This window comes from Cupressus sempervirens, chromosome 5 (genome assembly GCF_028749045.1).
Source record: "Cupressus sempervirens isolate cs-2001-9-10 chromosome 5, ASM2874904v1, whole genome shotgun sequence".
Taxonomy (NCBI): domain Eukaryota; kingdom Viridiplantae; phylum Streptophyta; class Pinopsida; order Cupressales; family Cupressaceae; genus Cupressus; species Cupressus sempervirens.
In genome coordinates this window covers 184,774,249-184,799,318 of record NC_143122.1, presented here as the reverse complement: position 1 = coordinate 184,799,318, position 25,070 = coordinate 184,774,249, and positions in this window count along the sequence as shown.

Below are 25,070 nucleotides of genomic sequence, written 5' to 3'. Positions count from 1 at the left end.
TTTTACTCATGTTATGTTTACATTTGAGAGGACCCGAGGGTTAGATGCTACACTTTGATTCCAGTATCATGGATTTTAGACTACTATGCTGCTCAGTTAATCATATTGCATGATGATGCCATTTTGAGATGACAGTGTGTTTTATGATGTTATCTGGTTATCTAGTATTTGGACATATCTCTTATTATGTTATGTGATGGATTTAATGCTATGGTTATTTACTTCATTCTTGCGTTGTTATGCTTTAGGCAAATGTGAGTGATGTAAATAGATTGCTTTAATCTAATTAAATAATTGGTTAAATTAGGTGATTTAACGCATTATTGCTTCGGCTATGTTATTATATGCAATTGCACTTGATCATGTTGTTGAGTGTGCAGGATTTATATCCCTGGCAGTGGCACATGGAGTTAGTGATTCAACCATTTATTTTACCAATGTCGTCCTTGTATGGTCGACGTATCCTTTATTAAAATGTTTAAATTAAACCTTTTAGTGATTATTAAATCTAAACTCATTTGCATTATGTGATTAGACCAGTAAGCGTGTGTGTGCATGTAGAGGTTGGCATTGTCGCGAAAGTTGTTTAGGTGATTTCTGTGTTTTTGGGTTTTCGGGCTTTTTAATTGATTTATTTTAATTTCTGGCAGCTTTGCCATAGATGAATTCCTATTTATAGGAATAGCCTGTTTTCGTTTTGGACGATTCGGGGGTTAACTAGGTTGGCTAGTTATTTGCCCTAATCGATTATTCACTCGAAAAGTGAATAAATATCCAAAGAGGAATTTAATTCCTCACTTCTCACTTTCAAATTGGAAAGTCGGAGAGTAAAAACCCAAAATCCTCTTCATGAGGATTTACTGTTTTGTTCGTTGTGGCAGCTATGGGCGTGGGATCATCGCGAGGTTGGGCTCATTGGATCCAGCTCCGGGAAACCTTGGATTGCCGCGATTTTCAGCTACTTTTGCGAGATATTTATTTTATGGTTCAGATTCCCGTTTTGCCCTTTTGGTTGTGAGGTAGGGCTTTCCCGTTTTATTGTTTCTGCTTTATTTCAGCTTCTATTTTTGGTAGCTGTTTGTTTGGAGGCTGAGAACTAGTGTTCCCCTCTGTTTCTCTATGTTAGTTCTACCCAGTTTGGTCGGGTATGAACATTTCCCTATTTTTTGGGATGAGGGTTTGTGATTTTACACCATTATGCTGGCCGTTTTTGCATACGGTGTCTGATTCCATTTATTTTTGGATTTTTGGGGTTTTTAAACCCAAAGGCGAAATGGGTTTTGATTTTGAAGGTTTTCCAAAATTTGAGATTTTTACCTTGTTTTGCGTGCCGCCTTGTTTTCTCGAGTTTTCTTGGTACAATGTGGGTCGTAAACTTGGGTGATCCATTTGGATATCAGTCAAACCACTTTTGCACTTTTATGTTACATTAGGATACGTGTTGCATCCGTACTCTCGACATTGTGTTCGGTTGAGTGATTTTATACTTGTTGTTATTGTTTCTTTTAGACCTTTGCTTTTGTTTCGTGAACTCTAGGATTCATGTAGAATCCATACTCTCAGATTGAGGCTAGTTGAGTGAGTTCATGATGTTTGGTCTTGTTACATCATTGTGATTTGTGTAGAATCCATACTCTCAGATTGAGGCCGGTTGAGTGATTTCATGATGTATGATTTTATCAGCTTTGGGATTCGTGTAGAATCCGTCCTTCCCGTGTTGCTTTTAGTTGGGTGTTTTTTTTACATTGTGTTCTCATTCCTGTCCTTGTATTATGATCTTCGTGATGGTGGTGCGCCACATACGAGTATGTGCTCGTACATTTGTTGGGTGACTTGTGAGGCCCGATCTTCTGTGGATTTGTCGAAAGTTATGATCATTGGGGTTGGGATGGGAGTATGCATGCCCACGGGCAGTTGTTGTAGGATGAGCATGGGTAGGGTAAGGTAGCATCTGGAGGGGGCTTCTATCTCGCAACTGGACGTTCATGGTGCCGGAGGTTGACGGAGGATAAGAAGTTTTAAGCAAGTGATAACTAAATAAAATGTGTGATTGTTAACAAAACTTAAGATAAGTAAAATGTGAGAGCATCCGATTAAGTTCGAGGACACAATGTGTGAGCACCAGTTTAAGTTTGAGGACACACAATCCAAGCTTGGGCTTTTTGATGCCAAGCGACTCTCTAGGATGTCAGCCCCTACATAGTAGCCTATTGAGTGTCTGACCAGGACCTTTACTCCTTGCATTGCCTTAGGTTCTTGGTTCAGCCATCATACTGTCTGGTGTGAGTGTTAGCCTTGGATGTTGTGCTTTATGTGTATTTTTGGTTGGATCATTATCTCCATCAGCACGGCAAGTGTGGACCTATGAGTGCCATGTGGTTGGGAGGCGTAGCTACCTTTACCACTGCTAGGGATCGATGTACAGAGACGATCTTTTGTCCTAGTGCGACTGTTGCTGGATGTCTTCACTTGGTACTTTGGGTTTCGGAGTATGCTTTTTTGTGATTTATGCTTTCATTGGGATGCTTGTATATCATGTTTAGATGATGTTATTTTATTTGGCGCATTCCCTTATTATGATGTTTAGCATATGATTAGATGATGTGAATTATTGTATTAACATATCTGTTGCTTACAGTTGTTTAGCATGTGATAGGTGATGTTATCTACTGTAAGATTATCTTATGGGTTATCACTAGCATGTTAGATTTTCTTATTCTATTATTATGCATGTTTTAGTAGTGACGTCCCTATTACGACAATACTGACGATTTGGTCAGTGGCTTGGGATGTTACGCACGGGGGATGGCTAGGATCCACGATGGTCTTATGATGCTATTGACAATTGGGAGGAACTGCGTACTTAGTTTGGTTGTTTTGTTCCTAATATGTATTTATGTACATTGCGATGTTGCTTTTGTTCTCTGCGATGTTTATATTCAGTGTGTTCTTTGCTGCTGTAGTTTAGATGGTTTGATGTTCTTCTTTCTGTGTTATTCTTGTACTCGAGTGTTCATTCCTCGAGCCTTTGTGGATCCGGTACTCCCCAGTGTGGAGGTTCTTTTGTCGATTTTTCCCCATTTTTGATTTCTGGAAGTGTTTTTACTTTCTATGGGGGACATTTGTTCAGCATTGTGCGACACTGATAAAGTATCGCACGCCCATAGAAAGAATGTCGTACGATACTATAAAGTGTCGCACGCATTACTGGAGAAGTGTCATACGACACTAGAAGAGTGTCGCACGGCTTTATGAGAAATGTCACGCGATACTTTTCCAGTATTGCACACCTTCTTGAGAAGTGTCGCACACAGTATGGGAGAAGTGTCGCCCTCCCTTGGTGAAAAGTGTCGCACGCCTTTTGGTTAAAACCTGCGCGTGGCAACAACGGGCACTTTTTGTAGTGTTCCAATCTTTTTGAGAGTGGTTTTGGATACCCTTTTGGGCGTTCTTCGACCCTATGCTGTTGCATTTTGAATTGAGGAGGTTTCTTTTGAAATTCAGTTTTTGATTTTCTGTTGTAGTCCTTCGAGGTTTAAAATATATCGTTTAAGTATAAGTTGATTTATAATTCCTTATACTTAAGATATATTTTAATATATGCGAAAAATCGTTTGAGATAGATTTCAGACCTCTTAGAGATAAGTTATGGATTCTAGGAAATTTCAGGGCTTCAGAAATCTAGACTTAGCCAGTTTTTAGGGCTTCAGGATTTCAGGCTTAGCCGAATTTTGGGATTTTGCATTTTACCCCAGCTTGGTGTTTTTTTGATGAGTGGTCTTTTCTTGTGCCCTCATCTTATTGTTGTGGTTGTTGGCTTTTGTTTGGGTGTGTCAGTTGGTAGTGGCATTCGGAGATTCATTGGTTGTCGAGATTGTGTTGAAGTCTTCCGTTGCGATCTTTGTGATCCTTGTATGATGTTGTCTTGTGCATTCATACTTGTAAAAGAAAATATCTTGGCTTGATTTGAATCCTTGTTTCCAAGGATCTTCCGGCGGGGCATTACAGTTGACGCATCAACTCTTGCTCTATATATGAACATGATTAGACATCATCCTTCTGACCAAATAGTAGGAAGTAAAGAAAGGGGAGTAATGACTATATATGCAAAATGGGGAGGCCTCAAATACTCACACACACTTCAACATGGTTCTTACCCGCAAGATCATCCCAAAATGAACATTGAATTGTCCATCTAAGAGGTATGAAAGAACGAATTATTGACTTCTAACTAGAGGGATTTTTCCTATTCACTCCTAAACTGAGAAGTAGGCAACCAGACCCTTTAATACGAAAGATTTTATGCAATAATATGAAAGTGTATTTAAGCTAGATGATGTGAAGTTTAATCTAATAACAGGTAAAAGAGAATTAAACTAAATGGATGCATTTTTAATCCAATATGACATTAATGTTAAGAAATTCAAAAAGCTATGACAAGATTGAGTAATTAAGTATGCAATTCAACAGTATTTCAATGCAATTCAAATTCCAACCCCTCAAATGAGGAATTAGAAGCTTCTTAAATAGAAGTCTTGAAATCAATTAACAGTTGAGATCAACTCAAATCGATGATCAGGATTGAAGTAGAGATCCAGTAAGGATGGAAAATTCCTAGTGTAGGTGAGGTTAACTAACTCAGATCTTGAGTGTAATGAAACATTAACTAGAATTCACCCAAGTGTGAGAATAAGTGGATTAAGCCAATTCCAATTTGAGAGGTAGATCACTTGGAATTCCCATTCCTGAACCAGAGAGATGAAATTCGAAGGTTATTTAACTTAATAAAGATGAGACATGACCTCATAAATGCATATTTCCATTAATTGAATAATTACATTCAATAATTAAGATGAGAGAATTATTAAATTAAATAAATTTAATTTCTTAGTACATTAGCCTGAGGAGATAATTTAATTTAATTAAAGTATAAACACTTCAAATCTTGATCAATAGGTTTAATGTAGCTAATCTAAGTCAATATTTTAGGAATTAAATGAATAGCATGATTAATGCATATTAGGGTTTTGTTCATTTGACAATTAAGTCAAGTAGAAAAAATCAAAATGAGAATTGCCTAATGAAATAGGGCTTTAGCGTTGATCAATATAGACTAGAATTTGTCGAGATGGCAATGAGCCAATTTTGGGGTATTACATTTGCCCCTCTTTGAATGAATGTGCAAGCAACACGTTCAATTCAAAGAAAATTAGAAAGAATGATGCAAAAAATGAGATTGATTTCAAAATTGATTAATAGAGGCTAATTGGCAAGCTTTTAAAGATTATCTCCAAAACAGAGCTTAATCTTAAGGGATCTAGATAGAGCACCTATATACCTAGATTGATAAGCTTTTAAAGATTATCTCCAGAGTGAAGCTTAACCTTAAGGGATCCAAATAGAGCACCTATATACCTATATTGATAAGCTTTTAAAGATTATCTCCAGAATGGAGCTTAACCTTAAGGGATCTAGATAGACACCTAGATACCTAGAGTTGATAAGCTTTTAAAGATTATCTCTAGAATGGAGTTTAATCTTAAGGGATCTAGATAGAACACCTAGATACCTAAAGTTGATGAGCTTTTAAAGGTTATCTCTATAATGAAGCTTAACCTTAAGGGATCCAGATAGAACACATAGATACCTAGATTGATAAGCTTTTAAATATTATCTCCATAATGAAGCTTAACCTTAAGGGATCTAGATAGAACACCTAGATACCTAGCCATAAAAGATAACAAGGTCTAATCATGAGTCATAGAATCATCCCCAAAATGAGGTTTGGTTCTCAGGAGTTGGGGTTTAGGTTGTCCTAATACCTATCCATTGAACTCTAATAAAGATTGTTATAAGATGTGATCAACTGATGAAAAGATGAGATAAATAACAAAGACACTTGATAGAAATGCCTAACCTTAACCTTAAGGGATCCATATAGAACAACTAGATACCTAGCCATAAAAGATAACAAGATCTAATCATGAGTCATAGAATCATCCCTAGAATGAGGCTTGATCCTCAGGAGCCAGGGTTTAGGTTGTCCCGATACCTATTCATCGAACTCTAAAAAAGATTGTTATAAGATGTGATCAACTGATGAAAAGATGAGACAAATGAAAAAGATGCCAGATAGAGGGGAACAAGATGCCCGAAGTGATAAAATAACCCAAGTAATGAGGACATAAGATTTAGTTTGAGTTTGAAATTTAGATTTAATGATGTAATCATCCTGCCCCCTCAAGAGCGAAATCAAAAGACGACACACTAGAAATATGAGGTAGAGTAGTATAACAAGAAATACGAAAGAAATTGTAGAGTGTAAAGAATATAGAAGAGGTTATAATGAGAAAAATAAAATTTGGAGTCAATTTGGAGTGATTTTGAGGTCTAGAAGACTAGGTTTGACCAAAAGTTGACCAAATTTGACCATAGTTAACTTTTTCTAGATTTGTAATGCAATGTGAAGTAATTTTGAGTTGAAAAGATTCCAAGACTCACAAAGTATCATAAAGAATTGGACTACACAAGCATTCAATCACGTTGGTCTCAAAAATTCAAAATGCAATTTTGAGCTGCTTAAGTGTGTCAGATTTCAAATTCAATCCTAAAAATGGATTCAGAGCAATCACATTAGCCAAGGGGGTATTTTTGCACAAATCAGAGCACTTTGAAAAACTAGGTCAAAACCTATATAAGGGCCCAAAGGGTCATTTTCAAATCATTTGCACTTTTGTCCTTAGTGAATAGGAGAGCTCTGAGGTGAAAATGGTGGTCCCCATGTCTTCTCATTGTTTTGAGCACTCCCAAGGACACAACCAGCCGACGAACTATGGACCTCCAGGGAGTAGTCGATAAACTTGCCGTGTATTTAATTTTTCACACATTTTGAGGAATTTATAGCACATTTTAGGGGTTTTCATTTTTTGCACTATCAGTCCTCGTGCAAAGATCTCGCTCTTTGTGTGAGCCCCTCTTTTTCTTCATGCAAGGATCCACTAGTCCATTATTTCTTTGCATGCCCTAGTGAGATTTCTCGCATGGGGGATACCCACCTCTCGCAAGGGATGTGTGAAATATTGGGTGCATTTCACATAGTGTTGTGTCACTTCTTGTGTGAAGACATATTTCCTCTCATAAAGTTGTCGAATCTCAAGCAAGGAAATGTGTGTTTGCATGAAAAACTAGTGTACTTTGCAATGTTTAAGTTCAAATTTTTGTGTTTCATTGGAAATTTGCATTTTGATTTTTTTTTATGTTGCCTCGTTGATTGGATACTGATTGTCTACATGTTGTTGTTGGTCATGTGTGTAGGTTCTCTTCAATGATGTCAGATTCATGTCCCACTACCCACCATATAGAGCTCTATTGTAGAGCCTCGATGATGCTAACATGGCTCATATAGAAAGACTCAAGTTATCACATCTATGCCAAATCCTAGTAGTGCTAGTAAATCATGGCCTATTGACTGCATTGGTAGAGTGTTTCCATTTAGAAATGAACACCTTCCACTTGCCACAAGGAGAGATGATTGTGACTCTTGAGGATATCTACAAGATTTTGTGCATAACCTTCTATAGGCTAAGGGTAGTCAATGACATAATACCAAGAGTAGGTATAGAGGCACTATAGGGTATCTTTCATTAGGATTTGATCATGGGCTAACTATCACATGGGACAAGCTTGTCCACACTTATGGCCCCACACACATATTAGCTTTAGTTTTGGTGATCTTTATCAACTATTTCCTGGTGCCAGATAGAGGGCAACATGGATTGGAGTGTGGTTGGGGGAAGATACTCTAGAGGCTATTGGATGCTTGAGAGAGATTTGGGTGGGGTCAATGCATGCTCGTGCACATGTTCCATGAGATGAATGAGATCATGTACCACAAGCAGAGGAGTATGGCCGCTGGTGTATATGTATTATAGATCTAGTTGTGGGAGCACTTACTAGTTACAAGGCCCATATTTGAGGATGAGTGATAACCCATAGAGCCATACATATGTAGATACAGGGGCCAAATTACCTAGATAGGTTTGAGGAAGATTGAGCAGGGGAGGGCACATCTTGATGACCTAGTATCCATTGTATGGTAGCCTTGGAAAGAGATCAAGGACTAGGATGATGCTCCTCAGGAGTTGAGCCATATTTTTGCATTATAGCCACTAATAGGCCACTCCAAACATATCATAGAGAGGTTTTCACTCTTACCTGTGTGTGGCTTCAGTATGGGTGGCCATAGGATATATCACAGGAGTACTGCTCGTATACATAGTTTGCCATAGATTTGAGTCATGGGTGGTTACCAAGGTTAGATCTAGGGAGATCCATGATCGATGTGTACAAATTGGTTACAACATAGTGGGATTACCTATTGGTAGTAGCAAATGCAAAGATGATGCCTACCTATCAAGTGTATTTTGTTAGCCATCCCTTCCCATGATTTGTAGATCTAGTAGGGATGGCAGCTCATGGACCATAGGTAGCCTAGTAGGCACCACCACCATAGCCACCATAGGTACCAAAGTAGGGACCACAATAGGTTAGACACTAATTTTGATAAGTGCAGATTCCCCCTTGACAGATGGGGAGAAATTCAAGTGTGAGCAGTAGTGGGGTAGATTAGGGTCGGTGGCAAGGACACCACACAAAGGAGTAGTAGCTAGTTGAGAAGCTTGAGTTGTAGATATAGGACCATCCAATTGTTGGATTTTAGGATGCCTTGAGGAGAGCCAGAGAGAAGATACGACATGCCTCTTGGCAGTTAAGAGATGTATAGATCTAGATAGTTGTGTGAGACACCTAGATAGCTAAGCAAGATCACGTGATCTGTGGGCTACGAGAGTAGCTATAGATAGCTGAGATGAGGGTAGAGCAGCTACATGATGAGGTCCACCTATAGGCAACACATGTGGCCTATTATTTTGTAGCTCATTCCATAGTTGTGCCAGATGAGGCTTAACAGGTGCCCTGATTCTCATAGTATGCTCGAGAGTTAGGAGGTGTGCAACCACCTGCTAGGCCAGATATGCCTCTACCACTACCTCCTCCTCCTCTAGGAGGTGAGGGAGTTGGAGAGAGATTGATTTCGTCTCTAAGTTTTTGATCTGGCTATGTATTGATTGGTGTGCCAGCACCATTATGTATCATTTTTGATAGATAGTGCTCAAGTAGGGCTCATTTTTGTACTAACACATTCTTTGATATTGATATATATATATATATGAGATTTTGAGTTGAGTATCTTTTGTACATGTCATTGTCTATCTTTTAACTTGATGTATATATGATATTTATGCTATGATTATGAGATGAAAACATGATGTGATGTATGGATGCATATTTGAATTGATTTGTAAATATAGTGTAGATGAGATGAATTATGAAAGTATGTATGAAATACAAATGTGATTGAATTGACATCTCATGTAGTGTGTTGTGTTTTTTCTTGATGGTGATAGGTATCCCATCAAGGAGTGAGAGGATGAACCAAAGAACTGAACATTTGTGTAACCATGAAGAAACATGATACCTTGAAGAGACCAACAATCCCATATCACGAAGGATGGAAGTAGATTTAAAATTGAATCATGTGTTTAGCCAAGTGAAGTATGCAATGCAAACCTATGCTAGATGCAACCCTAGGTTTGGTTACCAAGCCTCTTCAATTTTCATCACTGAGCATATAGAAAATCCTAGATGTCATATGATTCCCACTAACATTGCAATCATGGAAATATGAATAGGACATTTGTTCTAGTTTTGTTGGGATTAAATATAAGCATTTGAGGCATAAGAAGCTAGAATGACTAGAAAATTTGTCCCATTTAATGTAGCAAGTTAGCATAAGCATCAAAGCATAAACGCTAGGATGACTAGAATGTTGCTTGTGTGCAAACACACTAGAAACACAAGAGATCCTTCTTATGCTAACTAATCAGTAAGTATTTTTCCCACAATGACCCTTGCATTTATAACCTGAGATAGAAGTGTGCTAGATATACTCACAGTGACCCATATGTTCACTTAGTAGGATGAGTATCAATATTTACTATAGCATGAAGAGTTCACTCCAACAAGCAAGGAGCAGAACCAACCTTATTGATGTATCCATATAAAAGGAGTGAAGGTACACACAACCATCCAATACAAGATGGAGGCTCTTATAGTGGACAACCCTCTTAGATGGATGCTTCAAATTATTGGAACTAAACCGCAAATAAAAAGCAAAGAAAAGATCATGCCCCCAGTCATTGCTTCTCTAGTCAAAAATGACATCACCGAGTTGCTCAAGGAGACATGATGAAGTGAAAGTGAAACAAACAAAGGAAAAGCTCAACATATCGAAACAAGTATATCATTTTGAGTTTTGTGTTTTTGATGTCAAGTGCCAATGTCTAAAACATGTAAGAAGTCTCTTCAATAGCGTGACGATAGTAGATAGACATAGTCAGAATGACTGGTGACTAAATTCAAAGAGGAATCTTCATGAAGAACTTTAGCTGGGACTGAGAAATAGTAGATAGATGTAGTCAGGATGATTGGCGACTAGCATAAGAGAGATCTTCTATAAAGGGGAATCTCAGAAGTGACATGAATGATAATAGACAAACATAGTGAGAACTACTGGTGACTATCGTGAGAGAGACTCCATGAGAGGAATCTCAAAAAGGTGACATGAATGATAGTAGGTAGATGTAGTGAGAACCACTAGTGACTATCATGAAGGAGATCTTCCATAAAGGGGAATCTCAGAAGTGACATGAACAAAAGTAGGTAGATGCAGTGAGAACAACTGATGACTATCACAAGAGAGACTCCATGAGAAGAATCTCGAAAAGGTGACATGAATGATAGTAGGCAAATGTAGTGAGGACCACTTGTGATTGTCGTGAGAGAGACTCCATGACACTATAAGGTGGTGCCCCCAAATTTTGACAAGATTCAATCCATGGATACATGAGCGAAAAGTAGGAAGCTAAAGTAGGAAGTGAAAGTAGGAAAGCAATTGTACATGAAGCCAAAAGATGTGCTACAAGATGGAGCATTGGGAGCAAGAGGTGCCTATTTACTAGCTTTTCACCTTCTTGGTAGAGATTCTATTCTATATTTTTTGCTACCATGATGCCTGTTTCCAGGTTTTCACCAATGACACTTTTTCTTGTTTTCCAATTTTTTTTGTATTTTTGTATTTTTCTCTTTTTTGGGTATTATCGAGGTGCCCATTGCTACATTTTTACTAGGGTAATGATTTTTTTAGGACTTTTCCAATTTTTAGATTTTTTTAGGACATTTAAGTATATAGAAAGAGCTTATGAGATTAGATCAACTATAGAAATGCTTCAGGTGGAGAGTGTTAATGGGCTCCTTGAGTACCTCTCCCTTAGTTGTAGAAAGCTGGTAAGCACCAGATCCAAACACTATAGTGACTATGTAAGGCCCAAGCTAGTTTGTTTCAAATTTCCCTTTTTGGACCCATTGTTGTTGATTCTTAGGGTTTTCTCTCAGGACGAGATCACCCAGTTGGAAGTTATGTGGCTTAACTTTCTTATTATAACTTCTAAACATATGTTGCTGATAATCTCGAAGATGATTGCACCCCACTTTTTGACATTCATCTAAGAACACTAACCCTTGAAGCCAAGATATTCTATATTCATCATCAGTGATGAAGCCCTTCATGGAGATTCTTAGAGTAGGAATCTCAACCTCAATTAGAAGTACAACATCCGCTCCATAGACCAAACCAAAGGGTGTTGTACCTGTAGGAGTTCTAATACTTGTTATATATGCCCATAAAGTTGGATTAATCTAGACATGCTAGTCCCTTCCAGTTTCATTGACTGTGTGATGCAAGATCTTAAGTATCACCTTGTTGGATGCCTCTACTTGACCATTACCCTTGGGGAAATAGATAGAAGACCAATGTTACGTTATCTTGAACTTTTTGCATAACTCTTTGAGGTCTTTGTTTTTAAATTGTCCTCTATTGTTAGTAATAATGGAGGATGGTACACCATAAGTGTATATGATGTAGTTTGTGATAAATAGAGCCACAGTTTTTCCATTTTCTATTATGAGAGGCACTACCTCTACCCACTTCATAAAGTAGTTTGTAGCTGTAATAATGAACTTATGTCCATTAGAAGAAGATGGGTGAATCTAAGCCACAAGATCAAAGGCCCATTGTTGAAATGGCCACAATGTGGTAGTTGGAATCAACTCCCTAGTTGGAGCATGAATCAGATTCCCATGGAGTTGGCACTATTTTTAGGACTTGGCGTACTTGATTGCCTGTTGCTCCATATTTGGCCAGTAGTAACCAGCTCTAATAAGTTTATGAGCTAGTGTCAAGCTATTTGAGTGAGACCTGCAAATTCCCTCGTGAATGTCAATTAATGCATGTTTGGACTCTTCGAGTTCTAGACACCTAAGGATTGTTCCATCGAGACCTCTCCTAAAAAAGTCTTCAACAATAATGACATGCTATGAAGCATTACATATAAGGTGATGTTTTTCATTCTAGGTTAGACCGTTCGAAATAGTTTGGTCACAAAGATAAGAGTAGATGTGGTGGTAGCAAGATGAGTCTTTTCCTACAATAGAAAAAATCATCCTAGATTCAACGGTATCATAGGTAGGGTAGAGTAGAGTTTCCACCAAGAACTCATGTCGAAGATCATTTTTTGACATTTGTAGTAAGGAAACCAGAGTAGCCATGACATCAGCCGCTTTATTGTTTGCTCAAGGAATTTCCTGAAAAGTGATATGAGAAAAGTATTTATGCATATCATCAACCATCTATTTCTAAGGGATTAATTTCTCATTCTTTGTCTGATACACATCATTAACTTGGTTGATTATGAGCTAAGAATCCCTAAAGATGTTCAACTAATCCACTCTCCATTCAGCCACAATATTCATGCCATTAATTTGAGCCTCATATTCTACAATGTTGTTTGTACAAGGAAATATAATCTTGTACGATTTGGGAAGTGAATACCTCTATGGTGTTATGAAGAGTAACCCACCACCGGATCCCTGTTGTGTGAAGGAACCATTGAAGAACATCACCCACATTTAGTTTGTGAGTATCAAAATTGATTCATCAAGAAAATCAATGGTCATCAGGAGAAGACTCTGCATAGGTGTATTTGCTAGCTGATCCATAATTTCTTGTCCCTTGATAGCTTTTCATTCAACATATTGAATGTCAAACTCGGTTAGTATCATGACCCACTTAGCTAATCTCCCTGTTAGAGCTGCCTTATTAAGTAAGTACTTCAATGGATCAATTTTAGCCACCAATAGTGTAGTGTGGGCGAGCTTGTACTATCTCAAATTTTGGGAAGCAAAGACAACCACCAAGCAAGCTTTCTTGATGATATTGTAATTCATCTCATAAGAGATCAATGTATGACTTAGATAGTGAATAGCCCTTTCCTTGTTATAATTGTCATCTTGGGAAAGTAAGATACCCAAAGAGGTTTCTATGGTGGAGATGTACAAAATCAGTGACTTCCCATAAATAGGAGGCATTAAGATTGCTGGATTAGCAAGATATTATTTTATTTGTGTCAAGATTTGCTCGCAATCCTGACTTTAGTTATATTTCACATCTTTATGTAGAGTCTTGGTGAAAGGTTGTGATCTATCCGCTAACTGTGAGATGAATCTATGAATAGATTGAAGTCTCCCTTGTAATCCTCTCATCTGACTAATATCACAGGGTGAAGGCATATCCATAATTTCTTGAACTTTCTTTGGATCCACCTCGATTCCTTTTGCAGACACAATGTATCCTAGTATTTTTCCTAATGTGATGCCAAATGTGCATTTCTTGGGATTAAGCCTTAGACTAAAATTTTCCATGCAATCTAGAATAGGTCCCAAATCTTGAAGGTGAGTATTGCATTTTGCACTCTTAACCAAGGTATCATCCACATAGTCTTCCATGGTCTTATGCATCATGTCATGAAAAATTGTAGTGATTGCTCTCTGATATGAAGTACCAACACATTTCAAGCCAAATGGCATTACATTCCAATAGAAGGTTCCCCATGCACATGTAAAAGTAGTCTTTTCCTAATCTTCTGGTGTGATTTTGATCTGATAATAGCCAAAAAATCCATCCATGAGTGAGTACATCTCATATCCTACTATCATGTCCACTATCATATCAATGTTAGGCAATGGAAAATCATCCTTAAGACATGCTAAATTGAGATCCTAGAAGTTTGTACAAACTCTAATAGATTTTTTGTGCTTGGAGACTAGAACAATGTTGGATATCCATTCAACGTAATCAATAGTATAGGTGAAACTAGCTTTTAGAAGCTTCTCCAATTTAGCTTTGACAAGCAATGCAACATGAGGATGCATTTTTTGAAGTTTTTTCTTAACTTGTTTAATGCTTAGTGAAATAGAAAAGTGATGCATAATAAGATTAGGATCTAATCTTGGCATGTTTGAGTATCTCCATACAAAGTTTATCTTCTTCTCTTAGAAGAAAGCAATGAATTCTTCTTTTTCTTTTGGAGACAGCGACTGTGCCAGATGTATCATGTGAGGATGTTCTTCAATGCCCAAGTTGATTGGCTATGTTGGCTTTATCAACACTAATGATCTTTCCTAAAAATGACTAGGAAGTGCATCAAATATCTCATCCACAAATGCCTCAGAGAGTTTTTCACCCTTGGATACATCCTTTATTTTTACTTTTTTAGGTTCCAACACTGCCACAATGTGGTTTTCACCATTGGAACTTCTATTTTTTTCTTTTTGATTGTATGACTGAGATATTTGATGTTAGCTTCAGTCATGTTGATGCTTTGTTCACTGGTGGAAGACGTTACTAGTTCGACAGTGTTTAAGTAGTAGGCAAGATCATAGTCATTCTAGAATGTGGGGAATTAACTAGATGTATTCGAATTCTAGTCTATAAGCTCATGATATGCGAGTGAAAGAGTAATGGCAGGTTTGACAACATTCATAGTATAATCATTAAATGCTTGGACCAGAAATTTGAGACCTAGAGTGGCACCATCCACAAGTGTGTTTGAATGCCTTTGACTACTAATGTCATCAACTAAATACTCGAGGATGCTAGTTGGATCAGACTTGTTTGACCTAACCCTAGACACTTCACCTACTTCAAGTTGGTTGTCATAAACATGAACTTGATCAATGTCTTTATTTGTAGTTTCTTTTGAAAGGGAGTCAAATTCACATTCCTTAGAATTAGTGCTACATGGTGATAGACTATAGAATTCCCTGATAGTGATAGGGACATACTCTCCTTCATCATCTAAATTTTTGTATAGGTACTCAATGCATAATGCCTGACTAGACTCCCCCTATTCTAAATGGGCATGGTGTGGATCAGTATTGTCCTCAGAAGAATCACTAGTACCATCCATGGTGCTAGCATGTGGCACAAAGTCATCAGGTTCAACAAACAATTTTGCTAGATCATGAGGAATAGGATAAGGATAAGGATCCTCATCATCAGTATTATCTTCTTTAGTATTAGACTTAGCTTGTGAATAATTTTTGGATGAACTCTCAGGCCTTTAATCCCTAAATGGAAGGGAACCTTCTTAAAGCCTAGACCAGATGTATCTCTATTTCTTTGAGCTATTGCTTTGATAGGATCAACTAGACCATTGTTATTTCATACAATAGGACTAGTTCCCTTATAGCCAAAGTGCTTCATGAGTCTAAGACTAGGGCTATATTTCTTAGGAGTGATCTCACGAGCCTATTCTGTGAGGTCAATTGGAGTCTTCTCTTTGTAAAGCCACACAACAATGGCTTTGTTTTCAATTTTTCCCTCTAAGAGGACAATAGCTTTAACAAAAGGACCATTATACTTGGTTTGAATTGTCAACACAAATGGCCTCTTCACTTCAGATGGTCTCCCATAGATGTCAATGACAACATTAGTTCTATGTTGTATTCACCCATGCTAGTTTCTTTTACCTTGAATGACTGCTCAATTTTCTTTAGCTTGTTATCATGATAATCAGTAGATTCCCTATTAGTGGGTACAAAATTCTTAGTATCTTTTAGCATATTACAGGTATAGCTAGTACTTGCAGGGATAGTGACTTCAGGGCCATGAAATGTGAATTTTATGCATTGATGGTATGTGGATGGCATGGTGCACATCTCATGTATCCATGGCCTTCCTAGCAAAATATTGTAAGCCAAGGGGATGTCAAGGGCTTGAAAATTGACATCCCTTTCTACAGGACCAACATACAGAGGCAACACTACAAGACTTAAAGACTTTCACTCAACTTTGTCATATATTTTGATAGTGATCAATAGATTCCTTAGAATAGTCTAATTGTCTAAGAAGAGCAGTAGTGACAATGTTCAACCCAACTCTATTATCAATAAGTACTTGATGGACATGTGTCTGATGTATCATGACCTTAATGTGTAGAGGTTGATTGTGTGGGTGTCTCAATGAATTATCATTTTCCTCTGAGAAGGACATATAATAAGGTGAGGTCAAATGACCTAAAATAGGTTGAAATTGCTCAATATCAAGATCTTGAGGAACATTTTCCTTAGTGAGGGCATTGTCAAGAATCTACCTATGGGTAGGTGAGATTTTAAGTAGCTCAAAGATTGTGATTTGAGCATTAGTTCATTTTAATTGATCAAGAACACTGTAGCTAGTGGCTACTAATTTTTTTGCAAGTTTTGAGCCTCTGCTAGATGGACTAGCAAGGGTTTTATCTTTGGGCTATTCAAGATCAAGAGTAGAAGGAACATGGCCTTTGAGTACCAACTTGACATGAGAACATGTAACAATTTTGGCACAATATTGCAAATATTTATTGCCAGCTGTGTGGGAAGTAGGGCCCCTCAAGATAAATGGTTTCTTTGGTTTATTGTTATCTTGCTTACCCTTTATGGTAATAATGTTACAGTACTCAAAATCCATAGGTTCAACCATGTTGATCACATTGTTGTCATTAGAGTATGTATAGTTGACCTTGTTGTTGGGTTTTGGCTTTAAGCTCTCTCCTTTTTCGTAAGGTAGGAAGGGCTCCTTGAAAGCTTTGTGATCCAAGTTTTTGTTATGTTTGTCTACCACAATGTCACCATCATCAATCATGTCCTAGACTTTGTGACACATGTTTATATTGTTGCTAGTTTTGTGTCCCTTATTTTGCTGATATTCGTAGAATATGATTTCATTCCACCATGGTGGGTGTGGTTGTGGGTCATTCCAATATGTGTATACTCTTGTTTAGGACATGTAGCCCATGAGTTTCTTAGTTTATTTCCAGATGTCTTGTTGTCAAGAGGAGGTTTCTCAACATTCTTGGCTATGTTGAGACTATTTGTGAGATTAAAGGCTACCTTAGTAAGTTTAGGAGTGATGTTGTCAAGAACCCTGTCATGTACAATTTCTTAATTCTTGTTGACATACTTGGGTTTGTCCTTGTTAGAGGTGGACCCTTGTTTTGTGTCCTTCTGAAGGGAAAGTTCACCCTTCTTGACCATGAATTCCTCTATGAAGATAGCTTGTGTGACCATGTCCTTGAAGGTGCATGGACCTTGAAATTGGACTTTATACCCAAAATTGGGTAGGAGATTATCAGTGAAGATGTCAAGCTTTTTCATTTCAGGATTCTTGCATGGATATTTAGTATAAAGTTGTCTCCATATCTAAAGGAATTTGAGGAAAGGTTCCCCAGCCTTCTGCTTAAGATTACACAAATCTTAGATGTTAACAGGGTGTTGAATGTTGTGAGAATACTACAGGACAAATAAATTGGCAATTTCATCAAATGTTTTGATACCACGAGGCAAGTGTGAAAACCACTCCATAGCCTGACCACCTGGACTTCTTGGGAATAGACACATGAGATATGTCTAATTATGCATAAATTCCGTAGATAAGGCTCCAAATTTCTGCAAATGATCTTGGGGATTGGTAGTTCCAAAGTATTTATCATACTTAGGTAACTCAACTCCTCATGGAAAAGGAGGCATCTTTGTACTCTTGTCAAATGGGAATGGACAAAGAGTGTCTAAGGTGTATGTTTTCGTAGGTTTGTCTTTATCACACATCATCTAAGCTAGTTGGTCTTGCATGATTTTTAGTTGTTTTTGGAGTTTTAATGTTTTAGTTTCCTCTTCAAGTGTGATGATAGTTTCCACATTGAAATGATGGGGTAGCTTAGCTTCCTCTTGGGAAAGTTTGAGAAAATATTTTTCTTTCTCTTCATTGAGCATGATTTTCATGATCTTTTGAAAGTTTTTGTCTTTACAACATTTTCCTATGTGTTCAAGTAGTATTTCCACCTCTTCCTACTCCTCATTAGTTGAATGGTCTTTTTCTTTGTCATTCCTAGGTTGGTCTTGGTTTCTGCTATGTTCACCATGTTTGGCTTTATGATCAACCATTGTAGGAATGTGAATGGTTTCAGTATGTTTTGATTGGAAAGGTCCTCTAAATAAGAATTCAACTATGTTGTTTAGAGATTTAGGAACTTTGCTAGTTTCAGGATTCTCTTGATACAAGGGGTTCCTAGTTTGTCGTAAGTTTATAGAGAATGTTCTCTAGATGCGAGGTGATCTGACATGTGATGGATATTGTGAAGACTCCTGACTGGACAAACTGGACATAGACCATATAAAAACTAGAATGTAACCTCTACCACAATTATGACCCCTAGCTCTACCTCTTCTAAGTCTAAGGGGATAAAATATGTTTCCACTTCTTGTTGCCACAATCATACAAGGACAAGAAGCAAAAACCTAGACAAGGACCACACTAGAATGTAGTCTCAAAAAGGAAAGATAAGAGTATAGAATACTAAGGTATGAGTTGTCTAAGTAAGGGCTAGAATAGCCAAAGATTATGACTATCATGACATATAGCACAACTAGCACTAAAGGACAAGAACAAGGTAACTGAGAGACAAGACTAGTTAAAATGTGGATCACAAGTCATCAACTAAGTAGGACACCATTGTTTTAGACTGTTTGCAAACACAAAAGAGGTAAAATATTGTAGGAAATAAACCAGACTAAGACCATAGGTAGCTTTAATAGATAATTTTGATAGTTTGGGTGCAAGATGCTATGTAAATATTCTAAGAGAACCACCCAAGAAAGTGTTCAAAGCTAGGTGAATATTTAAAACAAAATTTTTTTACCAAAGTTCTCACATGAAGACCTATATAGGGCCACACAAGAAAGTGCTAGAATGACAATATCTTGTTCGAAGTCTTGTGGGATTGTGTGAAGACTTCTAAAGAGCCACGTGAAGAAGTGCAAAATAAAAAGGTCCTCACGCAAAATTTTGAAAATCTAGAAACAAAAATAGAGACCAGGCTGACAACAGAAACTAGATTTTGAAGAGACTTTGAAGGTTTCAAACTGTTCTAGACAGATTTTTCAATTGATTTAGTAGATTTCAAATAGATAGCAAGATTGGTTTGCAACTTGTCAAACAACATTTGGTTTCAAACAAGACCAGTGAGTTTTCAGAAAGACATTAGAATCAAGCATTAGTCGAATACAATCCAACCAAGGACAAAGAAACTCAAAGGGATGGGTGAGTTTAACTTTTAGTTTGTTTAGACAAGTTTGGACACCTTTAAGACTCAATAACAAAGACACTTTATCCCTAGAACCAAAAATGGTAGAGAAGGCAAAACCTTTGTCCTGCAGCTTATGCACATGCGTGAACCTCACATATCCATGTCACCCCCTAGGGGGCACCCATGTTTTTGGTGTATTCAAAGGGCTTAATAACATATACACTAAATGAACATCCTTGTGGTAGGGGTCAAGCACATATACCACCTTTCAATGCCTAGTAGCATGCCTATGGTGAGTTGTATAGGAGAGATTCTTCCCCCTCCTTGCACAAAGATTATGCCCCCTTTTAGAGGTGAACCATGTAGCAACTAACTAAATGTTTTTACTTGGTTTCCATTCATAGTAATCCATGGTGGCTCTGTAATTGGAGTTGAGACCAACAACCCACACCAACATCTGAAAGTGCATACACTTGACTAGCAAGACAGGGGCTGGCACTGGCTAGTGCAATAAACAAAGCATCTTCTTGATATGTGATATTAAGAATGAAGAAGAGGAAATTAATATGGATTTGGAGTCCTTTTCTCTACAAATCTTCTTTATCATAGTGAGTTGGAATCTCTGATGAAAGAAGTGTGCTCACTTGGGTCATTCTCGAAGGTTGGATCACTCCAGCAAGCCCTTTAAGGGTTGACTCAGACTAGTGGTTTGGATCTAAGGATCTGAGTTTTTGATTTCCCTCAAGGGGAAAGAACATACTCCTCTACCTTATTACCTCAACCAAACACACACAACACATTAATCACCGACTTAGCTTAATCGATATAGACTTATTCTTTCTTAGGATTCTAATTCCCTAAAAGAAAATCATCATCTCTTCATAGAAGAGGTTTGCACTAGAGAACCACTAAGTTTCTTGCCTCCCTCAGATGCCATTTTTTAGAGGCTTATAGGTTTCTAATTTACCCTTGTTCATGACCTCCAAGTGGTAAATAACATACTTCCCTATTCCCCTGTCTTGCACACTACGAAGTTCATAAGCCCTAATTAGACTATATTTGGAAAGCAGGAAAAAGACACAATATTTTATGTGGGTTTTAAAATTGATCTTCGACAATTGTATCTTTGGCAACATCCTACAAACACATAGTCAGTTCATGTTTGGAAAGTTTTCATAAAAGGAATCTTCATCAATCATCCTGCAGATCACTATTATGTTGTAGAACAATTAGAAAACTAAAATAAAGATGCTTCAGAGAAAACATGTTAGTGAAACAAAATGATAAACAACATTCTAATTTTTTAAAATTTTATCTTTGATGTTACAAGATTTTGCACAAACTTTTATGCAGATCCATGTGAGATTTTACATTTTCCTACGTGAGAAAATGAGGTGTCATGCAAGAAACCATGCAATAGGGCACTTTTTTGCACAAGAAAGTGTAGAGAAACAGGTGAGACCCTCAAATCTTAGTGTGAAAATAAGATTTTTCATAAAAATCTCTAGAAATTTGTACGTTTAGGTATGACATAATCATTAAAATATCAGAAAATAAAGTGAATGAGGCCAGAAAAATTATTTTTCTCAAGCCCCATAGTGGGTGCTAGAAATGTATATGTGAAATTGCGGGGCCTCAGATACTCACATACACTTCAACATGGTCCTTACCTACAAGATCATCCTGGAATGAACATTGAATTGTCCATCCAAGAGGTCTGACAGAATGACCTATTGCCTTCTAACTAGAGGGATTTTGCTAGTTGCTCTCAGACCAAGAAGTGGGCAACCAAAACCTTTAATACGAAGGATTTTATGCAATAATGTGAAAATGTATTTAAGCTAGATGATGTGTAGTTTAATCTAATAACAAGTAAAAGGGAATTAAACTAGATGGATGCAGTTTTAATCTAATATGACATTAATGCTACAAAATTCAAAAAGCTATGACAAGATTGAGTAATTAAGTATGCAATTCAAATTCTAGCCCCTAAAATGAGGAATTAGAAGTCTCTTAAATAGAATTCTTGAAATCAATTAACGGTTGAGATCAACTCAAATTGATGGTCGAGATTAAAGTAGAGATCCAGTAAGAATGGAAAATTCCCAGTGTATGTGAGGTTAACTAACTCAAATCCTGAGTATAATGAAAAGTTAACTAGAATTCACCCAAGTGTGAGAATAAGTGGATTAACCCAATTCCAATTCGAGAGGTAGATCACTTGGAATTCCCAATCCTAAACTAGAGAGATGAAATTGAAAGGTTATTTAATTTAATAAAGATGAGACATGACCTCATAAATGCATATTTCCATTAATTGAATAATTACATTCAATAATTAAAATGAAAGCATTATTAAATTAAATAAATTTAATTCTTTAGTACATTAGCCTTAGGAGATAATTTAATTTAATTAAAGTATAAACACTTCAAATTAAATCAAATCTTGATCAATAGGTATAATGTAGCTAATCCAAGTCAATACTTTAGAAATTAAATGAATAGCATGATTAATGAAAATTAGGGTTTCCTACATTTGACAGTTAAGTCAAGTAGCAAAAATTGGAATGAGAATTGCTTAATGAAATAGGACGTTAGGGTTGATCAAAATAGACCAGAATTGGCCGAGATGGTAATGAGCCAATTTTGGGGTATTATAAAATGTCCCTTTTCTGATTTTGTATGATATTTCCAACCTTTAATCAGATCTTTAAGATCAAACAACTAATATCACAAAGATCCTCCAAATTTCTCAAGAAACCCCAAATCGGGTATGCCAGAAATGGTGCCAAAAGCTTCACAGCTTCACCTATTATTAATAAATTTGAAAATGGCCATTTTTACAGAAATTTTAGCAGAATAACAGCCTAAAAAATGAAATTTCCAGATCTATATAGCCTTTACACAACAGCTCACAAATGTAGGACAAAAACTATGCTCATTGGGCTCCCGAAATTAACACAAAAATGCCCGAAAACACCACAAAAAAACTAATAAACTATCTCAAAAGTTTAATCACGTCCCAATACATATATTTAGCTCTATTTTAACAGCTTAAAATCTGAAATACAGCAGCAATCAAAACTGATATGAAATGCTCAACTAAAAACACCAAACTCATGCAAAAAAAACACACCCAAAAACCCAAAAATCTACACTGTTCAGCACAAAGGCAAACTCTGTATGAGCATGCAAATGGAATGGCTTCAAACTCCCATCCTTAGCCTTCCTAGAAACCTAAAAAATCCTGTTCTTGGGTCTCCCTGGAAACCTACAAACTCCCATTCTTGGGTCTCCTTCTCCACAGGTTTGGCAGCCTCTGAAGAATAACAAAGAATGAGCAAAAATCAAGTTCTGGAATCCACCCAAAATGCCTCCAAACCCCTTAAAAGAGGGAATAACCATAAATCACGTCCAAGAGAGGTTAATGAAACATATTTTAATAATAATTTTCATTTATTAGTCCAACGGTTTCCAAAGATTAACCCCCTTTTTCTGAAACTTCACTTTCTTGGGCTTGCCTGCCTTAGCAAAGATTATTATTATTTTTAATTATTTGAAAAGGGAACATGACATATTAAAATGACAAGGAGCAAAATGAATGAAGAACTATGTCTAATATCTCAAGTAGAACCAAGAAGCATAGATGAAGTTGTCAAAGATGATCATTAAATAAGAGCAATGGAGGAAGAACTCCAATAGATAATTAAAAATGACACATGGGAATTAGTTCCTAGACCTAAGGACAAAAATGTGATTGGCACAAAATGGGTATTTAGAAATAAAATGAATGAACAAGGAGAAGTAATAAGGAATAAAGAAAGAATTGTATGCAAAGGCTACTCTTAGCAAGAAGGAATTGATTATGAGGAAACATATGCACCTATAGCAAGGATGGAAGTAGTCATAATGTTCCTAACATATGCAGCAAACAATAATTTTAAGGTATATTAGATGGATGTTAAATCAACATTCTTGAATGGAGAACTTGAAGAAGAAGTTTACATTGAACAACTACATGGTTTTCCTTTAACAAAAGAGAATGGTATGGTTTGTAGACTAAAGAAACCATTGTATGGATTAAAACAAGCACCAAGAACCTGGTATGCAAGGTTGGACAAATACTTAGCAAAGCTTGGATTTGCTAAAGGAACAATAAATAGTAACTTGTACTTGAAGAAGATAGGAGATGATTTTCTAATAATCATTGTATTTGTTGATGAAATCATTTTTGGTAGAAATGATGAAGCTAGTAATAAATTCTCAAAAGACATGAAGAATGAGTTTGAGATGAGCATGATAGGAGAAATGAAATTTTTCTTGGGATTGCAGATTGTTCAAAATGAAGAGGGCATCTTTATCTCTTAGACCAAGTACTTAATAGATTTGGTAAAAAGATTTGATCTAGAAAATTATAAACCTATTGGAACTCCTATGGTAATTGATCACAAGTTATCAAGCAAGGATGAGACACCTACTATTGAACAAAAGAAGTAAAAATATATGATTGGAGGATTACAATATCTGACTCATACTAGACTAGATATAGCCAATGCAGTTAGAATTATGGCTAGATTTCAAGATAATCCTAAAGAATATCACTATGTAGCAGTAAAAAGGATATTTAGGTATCTAAAAAGAACATTAGATTATGAAATTTGGTATGATAGAAGCAATGAATTTACTCTTTGTACTTATATAGATGCTAATTGGGTTGGAGATAGGGATGATAGGAAAAGCACTAGTGGAGGAGCATTTTCCTTGGAGGAAGACTAATTTCTTGGCTCAACAAGAAGCAAAATTGTACCTCACAAAGTACGATAGAGGCAAAGTATGTTGCAGTAGCAAACAACTGTAATAAAGTCATATGGATGAAGTAGATGATGAAGGATATTGGAATTACACTCACAAAACCTATTATCATTTATTGTGATAACACAAGTACTGTTAACATGTCTAAGAATCATGTTTTGCATTCTAAGACTAAACACATTGCCATGAAATATCACATGTTAAGAGAGAAAGTTGCTAAGAAAGAAATCAAACTGGAGTACATTAAGACTAAGGAACAAATAGTAGACATTTTCACAAAGGCCTTGCCAAAGGATATGTTTGAGTACCTGAGAGGTATGCTTGGGGTTATGCCCCTACCTAGCTCAGAATAGAAGATGCAAAGAGTGCATCAGTCCAAGGTATATAGCACCATTGTTAGATTGGACTATATGTTGATGCTAACTCAATGGGGGAGTATCTGTGATGAAACAAGTTAGTCAAAGACTCTTAAATAAGTAATTGGTGTGCAATAGTGTCTTTAGACACTTGTGTAGAACTATATGCAAAAGTTGTAAAGCAACAGACTAACTTGTGGTTGTGTTGATAGATTTTTGTATGCTCAATTTTTATATAATCTTTGACATTGATGTCAATGGGGGAGAGAGTGACATGAAAAATATTAGAGAAAGTTTGTACTATGGGGGAGAGGTGTTGCAATAAAAG